Source organism: Saimiri boliviensis, chromosome 21 (assembly GCF_048565385.1).
Source record: "Saimiri boliviensis isolate mSaiBol1 chromosome 21, mSaiBol1.pri, whole genome shotgun sequence".
Classification (NCBI taxonomy): Eukaryota; Metazoa; Chordata; class Mammalia; order Primates; family Cebidae; genus Saimiri; species Saimiri boliviensis.
This window is the reverse complement of record NC_133469.1, coordinates 23,518,340-23,531,317: the sequence shown is the minus strand read 5'-3', so window position 1 is coordinate 23,531,317 and position 12,978 is coordinate 23,518,340. Positions and strand designations below refer to the sequence as shown.

At 52.4% G+C, this 12,978-nt stretch overlaps 1 protein-coding gene across 1 annotated transcript in view; it reads right to left on the bottom strand.

Annotated features, from left to right (window-relative positions):
• Positions 1-12,978, bottom strand: part of GNB1L (G protein subunit beta 1 like) — a 75,220-nt gene that overhangs the window by 7,723 nt on the left and 54,519 nt on the right. The gene's annotated exons all lie outside the window — the stretch shown is intronic.

Sequence of the window (12,978 nt, the reverse complement as noted above, 5' to 3'; positions counted from 1 at the left end):
ACAGGGAAGTCCCAGCTGCAGGAGAAACCCCAGAGGGGCTGGGGCCTGGGGCCCCTCACCCGCAGGAAGACGCTGCACCTTAGCGCCTAGCGAGAGGCCACGTTTCAGGCTTGACAGCAGCAGGCGCGGGCACTTCTCCCAGAAGAAGCTCACAACCACCCCAAAGCTGATGAGGATGAGAAACACAAGCTCCATCTTCAGCAAAGCCATGAGGTATGTGAACCCCCAAACTTGACAGGGCTGGGAGCGCTGCCAAGAGCAAGACCCAATGGGGGGCTGGCAGGATGAGGGGGGCAAGGGGGAGACTCGCTGGAGGCGGCAGGAGCCACTCAGTATACCTTGCCTGGTGGGGGCAACATCCCTGGCCGGGTTCTGAGAGGGGGCGGGGCACCGCACAAGACCCAGAGCCACACAGGCAGGTCCTGTGTGCACAGGGTGCTGGCCTCTTCCTGGGCCAGGCATCCCACACTCGGCACTGGGTGAGCAGGAAGCCTCCTGCCCTGACCCCTCCCTGACATCCTTCTCAAATGGCAAGCAGGGAGCTGGAGGGTGGGGGATTAGCGCTGCCTCTGTGGCCATGGCACGTCTTGGTTCCACACGGCTGTCCCCTGTGCTGCAGGGCGCTTGGTACCTCTGTGCCCAAACGCTGACTGATAGAGGGACATTGCCACCATGATGACAAGAAACAAGGGCCATTTCCTTCTACACCAGCCCCCATGCACGGTGAGCTTTCCGTCAGCACTCTTTTCTCTAAGGACCTCCTGAGGGGGCCACGCTGCCTCAGTTGAGAATCACACATCTCTGCAAAGATAGCAGAAGGAAAAAGGAAGAAGAAACAGGAAAAGCAATGGCAGCACTCAGCGGAAGTCAACGGGAACTGTCAGCAGGCAGTGCCGTCAGAAATTAACCAAAGAAAGCCGTGAGTGAAGCTCTGGCCCTGCATCCCCTCTGTAAAGCAAGAACCCAAAGCAGCAGAACGCAGAGGAGGAAACCTGACCTGGCAGAGCTCAGCGGAGAGGTGGAAGAAAAACTCAAAGCAATGAAGGAGAATCAGCAGCAGCAGCGACTCCAACAGGACAGCCAGGGACACAAAGGGTAGGAATAATGCAGAGTGAGCAGAATGGGGTGGGCACCGTGGCTCATGCCTGCAATCCCAGCACTTTGGGAGGCTGGGGCGGGAGGATTGCTTGAGTCCAGGAGTTTGACACTAGCCTGAGTAAAACAGCAAGGCCTCCATCTCTACAAGAATTTTATTTTTAAATTAGCTGGAGGTGGTGGCATGTGCCTGTAATCCCAGCTACTTGGGATTATAGTAGGTTGGGAGGTTGAGGCAGGAGGATCACCTGAATCCAGGAGATGGAGGCTGCAGTGAGCTGAAATCATCGCCACTGCACTCCTGCCTGGGTGACACGGTGAGACCTGGTCTCAGAAGAAAAAAAAGATATGCCTCTAGTAAAAGTATTAGACTTTGTAGCTAAAAAACTCCTTTTGGTGACCAGACAAAAAGACCATATTGGTGACGAGGGTACCGTTTAGACCGTCCTCAGAATGCTCCACAGCCACATGGTACCAAGGAATGATCCAGTGACGCCCGCGAAGGCCGAGGAGGAAAGCAAAGGTCCAAGCATTTTATATCCAGCCAAACTGTCACTCAACTATAAAAACAACAGACCAACATTTCTGAACATGTAAGAACTCAGAGAATCCTGCAGCCATAAGCTGTTCTTGAAGGACTAGAAGATTAACTCCAGTCTCGTAAGAGATAACCGGTGAACTGCAGCAAATGGTCTGGTAGGGAGCACTGGATCCGCGTACCTGGAGGATTAGCTCTGAAACAATATGGGGATTACGGCTACGGAACCGGTTATATAACTAACAGAAATATGGGAGGGCACGGAGAGAGATGGGATGGTGGTTCAGTTCACCGATTTCGCTCAGCTTTTGTCCTTTGAGGCCAAAGATACCACAGCCTCATCCCTGAGAGATTATCTGACCACCCCCCACCGTAAGTAAAGACAAAAATAGCATCATTTCCTTCTCCTCTCCCACCTCACTGCAGGTGCCTTTGTTTCCTAGTATTTCCCTTGTACATCTGCTTAAAGTGAAAAATAGAGGCCGGGCGTGGTGGCTCACGCCTGTAATCCCAGCACTTTGGGAGATTGAGGCGGGCGGATCACGAGGTCAAGAGATCGAGACCATCCTGGCCAACATGGTGAAACCCCGTCTCTACTAAAAATACAAAAAATTAGCTGGGCATGGTGGCACATGCCTGTAGTCCCAGCTACTCAGGAGGCTGAGGCAGGAGAATTGCTTGAACCCGGGAGGTGGAGGTTGCGGTGAGCCGAGATCGCGCCACTGCACTCCAGCCTGGTGCCGGGCAACAGAGCTAGACTCTGTCTCAATAAATAAATAAATAAATAATAAAGTTAAAAAAAGATATAAATAGACTCAACAGGCTGGGCGCGGTGGCTCACGCCTGTAATCCCAGCACTTTGGGAGGCCGAGGCGGATGGATCACAAGGTCAAGAGATCGAGACCATCCTGGCCAACATGGTGAAACCCTGTCTCTACTAAAAATACAAAAATTAGCTGGGCATGGTGGCACACGCCTGTAGTCCCAGCTACTCAGGAGGCTGAGGCAGGAGAATTGCTTGAACCCGGGAGGTGGAGGTTGTGGTGGGCCAAGATTGCGCCATTGCACTCCAGCCTGGTGCCTGGCAACAGAGCTAGACTCTGTCTCAAAAAATAAATAAATAAATAAATAAATAAATAAATAAATAAATAATAAAGTTTAAAGAAGATATAAATAGACTCAACAGGCTGGGTGTGGTGGCTCATGCTTAGAATCCCAGCTACTTGGGAGGCTAAGACAGGAGGACTGCTTGAGGCTGGGAGCTTGAGGCTGTAGGAGGCGAAGATCACACCACTGCACTCCAGCCTGGGCAACAGAGTGAGACCCTGTCTTGAAAAAACATTAAAAATTAGCCAGCTGTGGTCATGTAGTCCCAGCTACTTGGGAGGCTGAGATGGGAGGATCATTTGAATTTAGTTTTATGATTGAATTTCAAAGTGAAACCCAAATCTGTGCCATGTATAAGGGAGATTCCAAAGGAACTCTTGAAAAAGATATATTGGGAAAATGCAAACAAGAAGAACAGGGTAATCTGAATAATAGGAATGTTTGAATTCAGGGCCAAAGCATTAGGTAAGATTATATAAAATACTTAACAATAATGAAGAGTACAATTCCCAATGAAGAGCTGTCTAATCCCAGCACTTTGGGAGGCCAAGGCAGGAGGACTGCCTGAGCCCAGGAGTTCAAGACCAGCCTGGGCAACATATAGAGATCCTGTCTCTACAAAAAAAATGTTTAAATTATCCAGGCATGCTGGCATGCACTTGTAGTGCATTTGGGAGGCTGAGGTGGAAGGATTGCTTAAGCCCAGGAGTCTGAGGCTGCAGTGAGCTATGATCACACCACCATACTCCGGCCTAGGTGACAGAGCAAGGCGTTGTGTCCCCCACCCCCAAAAATAACTATAAATATCTGTTTAGCAAATAAACTGATAGATCATCCATAAAGCAAGAAAAACAGGAAAAATGGCTATAATGGAGTAACTGGTACCAGACTAGTCCTCTTGCTGCAAACAACCATAAAAAGCGGACAAAATACACAAGGCAACTGTGTACAGGCAGGAAACACCAGGCAGAGAAGGGCCGCTGATGAGATCCGCCTCCCAAATGCCCCCACAGCTCTCTGCCTGGGGACAATGCCTTGGGTATGAAGTCCAGGCAGAACATACTGGTCCCATGAAGCCGAGGAGGCAGAGATCAGAATCTGCAGCAGCCAGAGGTCTGAAATCCGTGGAGCAGGGCAAAGGAACAGAGCGGGCGGAAGATGGTGTGAGGGGTCCCCATGAGTCTTGTGTGAGGGCTGGATCACACATGCTCACAGCGGACTCCACAGGGCTTACCAGAGCTGCAGGGTTAAACGGAACAAGTACGAGAGGTCAACAGTGTCAGAGGGCCAATGAGCCTGAGTACAAAGATTGTGTGACAGCCTGAGACCAGCTGAGCTGCCAGAATGACATCACCTCAGGAATAGGATTCTGCCTTAGAGTATGGCCTACCCTAGATCTACCAGAACAAAACTAGAAACCAAGCCCTGACAAGGTCTGCAAGAGAGGCACAGTCCGGAAGTTGAGTTGCACCCCACTTAACAAGCCTGGGAATTAACTTTCCACAGACCCGCCCTAACGAAGCCAAAAGCCAAGCCTGCACAATTTCAAGGTGAACAGTCAGTAACTGAACTGCACGCCAGAATGAAGGCAAACCCTCTTCAGAGCAAAATAACAGAACCCAGAGATTCAGCATGTATCATTTACCATGTCTGGCACACAAACAGCAAATTACTAGACATGCTAAGAAGCAGGAATATATGACCCATAGTCAAGGGAAAAAGCAGTTAATACGAATTGGCCCAAAATGGCAGAGATGTTGAACATATAAAGACTTTAAAGAAAGTACTTAAATGCATTCAAAAAAATGAAAGGAAAAGGTATTCAAAGAATTACCAAAACAACTGTCTTGAGTGAGCAAATAGGAACTATTAGCAGAGAAATGGAAATTATAAAAAAGAATCAGAATAGAAAAGAGAGAACTGGAAAGCTCAATACTCAAATGAGAAATTTATAGACTAGGCGTAATCTAAAAATTAAAATAATAATTTGTTTTTAAAGTCAGTGAACTAGAAGACAGATAACAGACATTGCCCAATCTGAAGACGAGAGAGAAAAATGACTGAACCAAAACAAACAGAGCCTCAGGGAGCCACGGATGCTATCAAACTATAAATCACAGAAGCCTCAGAAGGAGGAGAAAGTGAAAACGGTGAAGAAGTAACAGTGGCTGGATAGTTCCCAATTTTAATGAGAAACACGAATATACAGATGAAAAGCTCAGCAGAACCCAATCAGGATTAAGATAATAATATCTATCAAGGCACATGATAGTCAAACGACTGAAAACCACAGAGAAAAAGAAAATCTTGAAAGGAGCCATGAAGCAACATACATTACATGCACGGGAATGATGGGACATCATGAGTTCTCACTAGAAACAACGGAACAACGTCTTCACAGGGCATGAAGAAAAATAAAACGATCCTTCCTAAATTCCATAGCCAGGATTCTTTAAAAAGGAGGATGATAAAGACTTTTTTTTTTTTTTTTTTTTTTTTTGAGATGGAGTCTCGCTTTGTCACCAAGCTGGAGTACAGTCGTACGACCTTCGTTCACTGCAACCTCCACCTCCCGGGTTCAAGCGATTCTCCTGACTCAGTCTCCCAAGTAGCTGGAACTACAGGCGCACGCCACCACACCTGGCTAAATTTTGTATTTTTAGTAGAGAATGGGGTTTCACCATGTTGGCCAGGATGGTCTCGATCTCTTGACCTTGTGATCCTCCCACCTCGGCTTCCCAAAGTGCTGGGATTACAGGCATGAGCCACTGCGCCTGGCCAAGACATTTTTTTAAATAAAAAAAAGCTAGAGAAATTTTTTTGCCAGCAGATTTTCACTACAAAAAATGTAAGAAGATACTTGGATCTATAGGGTGAGCACCAGAAATGGCCAAGGGGTGAGTAAATATAAAATGAATATAAAATGTTTTGCTTTTAATTTCTTTTCTTTTTTTTTTTTTTTTTGAGACAGAGTTTGGCTCTTGTTACCCAGGCTGGAGTGCAATGGCGCGATCTCGGCTCACCGCAACCTCCGCCTCCTGGGTTCAGGCAATTCTCCTGCCGCAGCCTCCTGAGTAGCTGGGATTACAGGCACGCGCCACCATGCCCAGCTAATTTTTTGTATTTTTAGTAGAGACGGGGTTTCACCATGTTGACCAGGATGGTCTCGATCTCTCGACCTCGTGATCCACCTGCCTCGGCCTCCCAAAGTGCTGGGATTACAGGCTTGAGCCACCGCGCCCGACCCTTTTAATTTCTCGTAAGTTTAAAAAGAAAAATCCACTGATGATTTAACGGAAAACTGACCAGATACAGTGGCTCATTCCTGTAATCCCAGCACTTGGGATTGCTTGAACTTGGGAGTTCAAGGCCAGCCTGGGCAACATAGTGAGACCCTATTTCTACAAAATATTAGTCAGGCATGGTGGTACGTGCCTGCAGTCCCAACTACTCGGGAGGCTGAGGTGGGAGTCTGAGGGTACAGTGAGCTGTGATTGTACCACTGCACCCCAGCCTGGGTGACAGAGCAAGACCTTGCCTCAAAAAAAAGGAAAACTAATATTGCAAGGTGCAGTTTCTAATATGTGTAGATGCCAAGTAGATCACAACAGTCGCAGAAAGGCTAAACGTATGGGTAGACGGGACTGCCCCAGCACGCGGTCATCCTGCCTGCGAGGCGGGGCGTGAACAGCACTGACTCTAAGGAGACCTGGAGAAGGTGCAGGTGCCTGGAGTGCAACCACTCAGGAACAAAAGCGGCAAGACGTCTAGCTAGGAAGCCAAGAGAGGAGACAAAACAGAACACTAAAAAGTAAATCTTTGGGGCCGGGCGCGGTGGCTCACGCCTGTAATCCCAGCACTTTGGGAGGCCGAGGCAGGCAGATCACAAGGTCAAGAGATCGAGACCATCCTGGCCAACATGGTGAAACCCCGTCTCTACTAAAAATACAAATATTAGCCAGGCAGGGTGGCGCGTGCCTGTGGTCCCAGCTACTCGGGAGGCTGAGGTAGAAGAATCGCTTGAACCCGGGAGGCAGAGATTGCAGTGAGCCGAGATTGCGCCACTGCACTCCAGCCTGGCGACAGAGCAAGACTCCATCTCAAAAAAAAATAATAATAATAAATAAATCTTTGATTCCACAAAAGAAGGTAGAGAAGGAGGAAAAAAGGGGCAAAAATGCAAGTGACAAGTGGAAAACAGGTAGAGATGTTAGACTTCATCTCAGGTCAGTCATTACAGTGAATGCAAACAGACTAAATATGCCAATTAAAAGGCAGAGACTGTCAGAAAACATACAAAGCAAGACACAACTGTCTGCCAAAGATGCTTTTTAAATATCAAGAGGTCAGGACAAGTTGAAAGTGAAAGCAAGAAGTAAAATGCAAGGGCAGAGCTAAGAAAGTCGATGCCGCTGTGTAGCATCAGACACAGCTGACTGCAGGACAAAGAGCATTAGAAGAGCCTGGACGCCTCATGATGAGAAGAGCGCCCTGCACCGGGACGAGGCGACTGTCCCCGCACTGAAGCACCCAGCCCCAGAGCTTCAAAGCTCATGAAGCCAAACAGGCAGAGACAAAGAAACAGGCCCGACTGCAATCACACTTAAAGATTTTACGAGCCTTCTCTGAGTAACTAGTAAAAAAAAAAAAAAAAAAAAAAAAAAGAGACCAAAAAATCGGTGAGGATATTGAAGACTGGAACCACGTCCACTGACCTAGGTCAGGCTGACGGAAGGCTCCACCCCACAACTGCGGAACACATGCTCCTTTCAAGTCCAGGTGGTGCACTCCCTGAGACACGCCATGTGCTGGGCCAAAAACAAGCCTCCATAAATTTCTAAACACTGAAATCGCACTGCGTGCATTCACTGACAACAGAGTTAAGCTAGATTAAAGATGTATCTACAAAATCGACCAATATTTGGAAATTAAATGACACACCCGCGAAGCACCTATGGATCAAAGAAGAAATCACAACATTGTGAACTGAATTAAAATGAAGACACAGTAAGTCAGAGCTTATGGGACTGAGCCACATGGAAGGTGGCCAGGCTGAGAGCTGAATGCTCAGCAGCACAAGGAAGTGGCAGAACCGGGATCTGTGGCCCTGGCAGCTGCTGCCACTCAGAGAACGGCCACTCGGCATCCAGGCCCGTGCACTCGGAGGCCACCGGCACAGCCACCAAGAGGGCCTTGCCCGAGGAATCCCTAAAGGATGGGCATCTCGGCTTCCGGAGGGAGGGCCTGAGATGTAAGAACGCCCAGGGCAACACTCACGAAATGTAATCACTGATGTGGGAACTGGCTCCGTAGGAAATGTGTCTACACCTGGAGGGCCAGGAAGGTTAGAGGTAAAATGATTAAAATATAAAGGCCATAAAGGGAAGCAATGACCAAAAGAAACCTGGCCTGAGCCATATCCATAGTTGGAAAAATAGGCTTTTGGTGAAAGTCCTTTCTAGAGATAATGAGAGGGAAGGAAGGAGCCATTCGCCAGGAAATTACCATTTTAAACTGGCATGTTCCTAGGCCAGCTTCAAAGTGCATAAAGCAAAAATAGGCCCCAGCAAAAGGGAACAGGACAGGCCTCTCTCTGTGCCTGCTGGGGACCCCGGTCACCTGCAGAATGACTTCAAGGCCTAAGAATCAGCGGACAGGCGGGCCTGGCGCTCACGTGTGCAGCAGGGCGTCTGACAACCGCCTCACCGGTACACGTGCAACGCTTATGAAAGCTGGATGGCCCCGCATTTCAAAGGACTGATATCATTCAGACCTTGTTCCCAGACCACAACGTAATTAAGTTAGAAACTGAAAAACTAAAAAATAACTGGGGGAAGAAATCAAGCATTCAGAACCATAAAACCATTCTAATTAGCTCAGCAGCCAGAGAACAAATAAAAATGGGATCTTTGTGTCAAACGAAAAACATGAAAAAATAGTAATAAAAATGGGGTCTGCCTGGAAGTGAGGGGAGGAAGACGATCTCCTCTTGCCCCAGGGATCCCGGCTGGACAGTCACCTGTGGAAACAGGCGCCATGCAGGGCGGGTGAGGGCAGGCTGAGGGCTGATGGGCTGTGCGCCCGACCCAGGCAGGGCAGCAGATGTAACCAGGTGACATGGGTCGGAGGGAGAGCATGGCGAGGACAGAAACGATGACCAGAAAGACAGAAATGCTCAAGGACGGGCACAGACAAGACTGATGGATAAATAAGGCAGGGACAGAGCTTTGAATGTGGCAGAAATTTAAACAATCGTCACAAGCAGTCCAAAAAAGGTCACTAGGAATATAACCTTGAGGATTTGTATGCCCATAGACAAATTCCTAGAAAAATTCCCCAAATCAAGAAACTTAAATTAGTCCACAAAGAAAACACCTCAGGCAGAGAAAGTAACTGCCCAGTAATGGTGCAGGCAAAGACCAGCCTCCAGTCACTCACGACCCCTCACCTCCACCGCCCAAACGTGTCCATCCATCGGGCGAAGAGGGGACGCTCCCCACCAGCTCCCCAAGCCTGGGGCTCCTGTCACTAGGCAGGCAGCGGGAGAGGGATGCCCAGGTGAGTCTGTGGCCCCGGGCAGTTGCGGCCCAGCCCAGCAGAGTGAGAGGAGCACACGTCACGCAGTGGGTGATTGCAGGACTTGTCCCTGAGATCCAGGGACAGCCTGAGGATTCTAGTTCTTCTAAGGTTTAAGAAAATGCCAACAATGGAACGAACAGACTCGAGAAGAAAACCTGTATGAGTCGGAGGGACGCGGTGACAGCGTCTGGTGACATCGGGCACCCATTCAAGACCCAGATTCTTTCCCCAGGAGGGGCGGGAGGAGCCTTGCCTGGTGAGGAGATGCCACCAGACAACCCATAGCCAGCGCAGCCCTGACCCAGGCCCGGGAACCACGGCCGGCACCCCGCGGGCTGCTCTAGGCTCCCGGCCACTGAGGTTGGCGCTCGCCATGCCCTCTCAGCCACCTTGCCCTCCTACCTCAACACCAACTTGTCGCTCAAGGCCAAGCCCCTACCAGCCCATCCTCCTGCCCTTTCAAGGGCCTCTCCAGGGCCCAGGGCCCCTGGCTCATGGACTTACCAAGGCCGGCAACCCTGACCCCCTCTGATGGCCGCTCTCCTCCCACCGCCCACTGTGACCAGCACTGTCCCAGCACGTCCCAGATGCTCTGCCTGTCCTCTATCTCTCTCACCTGGCAGACCCTGGCTCTGGGGGTCTCGGGGGTGTCCTGCCTGTGCACACAAGCAGCGGAATGTGCTGCAGCACAACACACAGCCATTGGTTGGTGACCGCAAGCCCAGGCTGGCCTCAGTGTGCAGAGCACCCAGCCTCGGGGCTGCCTCCCTTCCCTCCACACCAGCTCCTGCCTTCCCACTGGGCTCCCTGTGACCTGGCCAAGGGGCCATTGAGGCCGACACCCACTGCGCAGGGCCTTGGGGGATGCTGGGATGCACCTGTCATGCGTGTGGGGTCACCGCCTGTGCCTGCAGACCCAGGAGCCCCTTTCCGGCTCTCAGGAACCAGAATACCATGGCCCATGGAGGGAATGGCAGCTGGGAAGAACAGGAAGCTGATTTGACACCATTATCACTGTCACCCATTTCTCTCCTGTGACCTCTGCCCTGAGTCAGTGGTAGAGAGGGGACGCCCAGCCACACACCATGGGCCTCCCTGGAAGCCACTGGGGCCTGCTCCGGGCCCTCTTGATAGGAATTTGCCGGCAGGTCCTTCCCAGGGAGAAAAGAGCTGCTGAGCGCCTAGAGCCACAGGCGTGTGGGAAGGTTTCCGTAGAGAGCCCGAACAGGGGTCTTCACAGGCAGAAGGTGGGTGCAATGTCTTCGCCTGTGGGGGCCTGAGTGCCCGGCTTCTCCGCTCTAGCTCCTGGCCACCAGCCGGCTGGCCACTGCCTGTAGGGACAGGAGCGACCCTACACCCAGCTCAGCCATTCTCAGAAAGCAGGGACAGCATGGAGGTAAAGGCGACCAGGCGCGGGGACCGGGCTCCGCAGGAAATGAGGGCGATGTGGGAAGCCTGATGGGGCTTCCTGGAGAAAGACCAGGGCCTGCTCCAGCCCTGTGCTCCGGAAGAAGAGGAGGACCGGTCCTGGGCCTGTAGTGACAGCAGCCAAGGGCCTGCACCACTGTGCTCCTGATGGCGGGTGGAAGCACGCCCGTGCCCTGCACATGCCTTTCCTCCTGATGGCACACATGGGGAGCTAGCCCGGGGCCCTTCGGCCTCCCTCCCGGCTGCCCGGCGGCTCTGCTGCTGCCCCTCTCAAGGGAAGCCTCTGGCAGATGGGGGCAGCAGCCGCCACTGCTGTGCAGATGGGAGTGCAGCTTGGACACCTGGCTATGTCTCATGGGAGAACCATAGCTGGTCCACTTCCCAGGCCAGGGCTGCCTGGGGTGGGGAAGCCTCATTACTTCTTAAAGGCCTAAAAATATGGCTGGCTGTAAATCAGTCCCCGCTTCAAGGCTGTGGGCGCTATCCCAAATGTGGGAGGGAGGCGAGGGCCTGCGTACCACCTGCATCTGATGACAATCCAGGCTCTAACTGCGACGGCTTGCAGGAAAGCCACCTCAGCAAGGCAGGCTCAGGTGGCATCCTGCCGTGGGCAGCCTCCTCATCACCACAGTGGCCCCTGGCCAAGCCCCAGCCTGGACCTGGGCCTTCCAGGAAGGATCTCTGTCCACCAGTGGCTCTCGTAGCACATGACCTCAGGTGCCAGGAATGCGCGGCACGGCCAGGCCACCATCTGGTTCTGATTACCAACGCTCTGCTCCGGGAACCTCATCCGCATCTCCGCTCCCAGCTCCTGCCGGGGAGAGACTGATCTGGGCTCATCAGAGGCTTCGGCGGGAGGACACGAGGGACACACAGCCGTGCCCATGTGGTTCTCGGCCAAGGAGTCACAGTGGGGGTGATGGGTGAGGACACCTGTGGGTGCCGAGGACCCTCGGTCACCTTGCTTGCTCCCGGGCAGTAAGAACGCTCTTAGGCAGTTCACCTCTGAAAGCACCCCAGATGCTTTCCCTGAGACCCTGGCTTTACAGAACTTGCAGTGTCCAGGGCTGCTAGGGTGGACGTTAGACGTGACATTGGGCAGAGGGTGGCGCATCAGCCTCTCCAGCTCCCCTGGGGTCGCCTGTCCCCCTCCCAGGCCTCCTCCTCCTGGCCCACACAACGGCTCAGCAGGGGAGGCGATTCTCCTTTGATGTGCACCACGGGCCGACGCCCCGCCCAGCACGCCACAGCCACGCCAACCACATCAACCACATCCAGTTCCTGGTTCTCCCTTCCGCTTTCACTTTTCAATTCATTAATACCTGGTGCTCCTTTTGCTTTAACTCTTCAATTGATCAATCTAGTCAAGTTCATCTCTGGACTGGACTGTGCCCCATAAATTACAGTCTTAAGTTCCAGCAGCTGCTTCCCAAACACTCCAGGAGAGACCAGGCAGATCTGGACCACTATGGCAGGAGGGCCCCTTCCCGGGGTCCTGGCGCAGAGAGCCCGGGGTGGGGACTGCAGGGAAGAGCCCTCCGGGGGCTCTCAGGGAAGCTGCTTGGGTCTTCAGCCCTTTGCTGTCAGGCTGGTGAAGGACAAGCCAGTGCCAAGTGAACACTGGACACCGGGGGGGAGGGGGGCAGCCCTGCAGGGTCCCTGCCAGGCTCGAGGAGGAGGGAGGGAGTGTGAGGGAGATACACCTTCCAGACATGCAGACCCAGCGCCCAGAGGAGCTCAGCCTCTAGCTGCTAGGAGTGGGCATGATGATGACTCATACCCACACACACCCAGGCCCACTAGGCCTTGGGAGACCCTTTCTCCTGGGGAGGCATGAGCAGGACGGCTGACGGGTGGACGATGGATGGTGCAGCTCTCCTGCAAGTCCACCATGTGCCTGCACAGGCCTGGTGATGCCCACAGGGCACTGGGGCTGCTCATATCCTGGTCTCACCAGGGCCCATCATTCTGTAGCCCTACCATGTGCCTCAAAGACTCTGGTGGTGCCCACTCAGGGGTGGGCCTGACAGACCCAAGGTGAGTACTCCTCACCCTACGGGGCTGCTGGCAAGGCTGCCCTGTCGAGGGGGCTGGATGGATGCCCTCCCTGTGGCCTCCCATTGTAGAGACAGCTTGGACCACAGCCCCACAGAGAAGGGCAGCCCTGAGCCCTGTCCTTGGTGAGGCTGGGAACTGCAGGAGCCACCCCACGGGACATGCAGCTCCTCCTA